This window comes from Propithecus coquereli, unplaced genomic scaffold, assembly GCF_000956105.1.
Source record: "Propithecus coquereli isolate 6110/MARCELLA unplaced genomic scaffold, Pcoq_1.0 Scaffold12, whole genome shotgun sequence".
NCBI classification, from domain to species: Eukaryota; Metazoa; Chordata; class Mammalia; order Primates; family Indriidae; genus Propithecus; species Propithecus coquereli.
The window spans coordinates 12977021-12978317 of record NW_012136080.1 but is presented as its reverse complement, the minus strand read 5'-3'; the positions used below and the strand labels follow the sequence as shown (position 1 = coordinate 12978317).

The 1297-nt window shown below is 39.6% G+C and overlaps 1 protein-coding gene across 1 annotated transcript in view; it reads left to right on the top strand.

The window, feature by feature from the left end:
- The window catches only part of STAG1 (stromal antigen 1), a 318641-nt gene that overhangs the window by 123710 nt on the left and 193634 nt on the right, over positions 1 to 1297 (top strand). The gene's annotated exons all lie outside the window — the stretch shown is intronic.

Genomic DNA, 1297 nt, shown 5'->3' with positions numbered 1-1297 from the left:
TCTGCTTTGTCAAAGATGAGGTGGCTATATGAGGATGGCTTTATATCTGGGTTTTCAGTTCTGTTCCACTGGTCAATGACTCTGTTCTTGTGCCAGTACCAAGCTGATTGGATTGCTATAGCCTTGTAGTATAGAGCAAACATTTTTTGAATGCCTTCTGTGTGCCAAGTAATGTTCCGGCACTAAGAATTACAGCATTGAATAAAACAGCGTCTCTCCTCTGCAGAGATATTATTACCTTAAAGATTAGAAATTTGAGCTTTTTACATATCAGGTGACTTTTTCATTGACCCATGTCTAGTAACAGGTGGAGATAAGAATTAAACCTTACTATGTCTGATTCCAAAGACTTTAAACCACTCTAGGATGACTTACTTCTTGAGGGGTCCATTGCGTGTTGTAATCACTGCAGCTACAATTACAGTATCCTTTATTGTTGTCCATATTGATAATTGTGCAAGGATGTGTTTTCCAGTCTTTCATTCATGTTGCTTTTCAATTCCATTTTTGTGTCCCATGACAGCAGGTAAGAAAAATATAAAATTTCTGGCAAACTTGTGTAAAGCATTCTTATTCCTGCCCTTTAAGGAGTCCATATTGATAGTTACTTCACAAATGCCCAATAGGAAAGGTTTAAGAGCAGTATCTTCCAGGTTAGTTTTTCACATTTGTTCGTTTGAGATGTATTTATTCCTTATTTTGTTTGAGTAATATATTTATACAGCTTAAATTTGAAAAATTCAAAGGGTAAGCAGTATCTCCCTTATATATCTAAGGCAGAGGCAACCATTTTTACTAGATACTTGTGTATCTTTCCAGAAATATTTTAATGCATGTTCAATCAAATATTGATATCTCTTCCTTTGTGTGTATGAATATATTCTACAGATCTTTTTGGATCAGTCATAGATGTCTGTATTGTTTGACAGCTCCATGGATTCTGCTGATTTCAATAGTCAATAAGGAGTAGTAGTTAGGCCGGGCATGGTGGCTCACGCCTGTAATCCTAGCACTCTGGGAGGCCGAGGCAGGTGGATCGCTCAAGGCCAGGAGTTCAAGACCAGCCTGACCAAGAGCGAGACCCCCGTCTCTACTAAAAAATGGAAAGAAATTATCTGGACAACTAAAAATATGTATATAGAAAAAATTAGCTGGGCATGGTGGCGCATGCCTGTAGTCCCAGCTACTCGGGAGGCTGAGGAGGATCGCTTGAGCCCAGGAGATTGAGGTTGCTGTGAGCTAGGCTGACGCCACGGCACTCTAACCCAGGCAACAGAGCCAGACTCTGTCTCAAAAA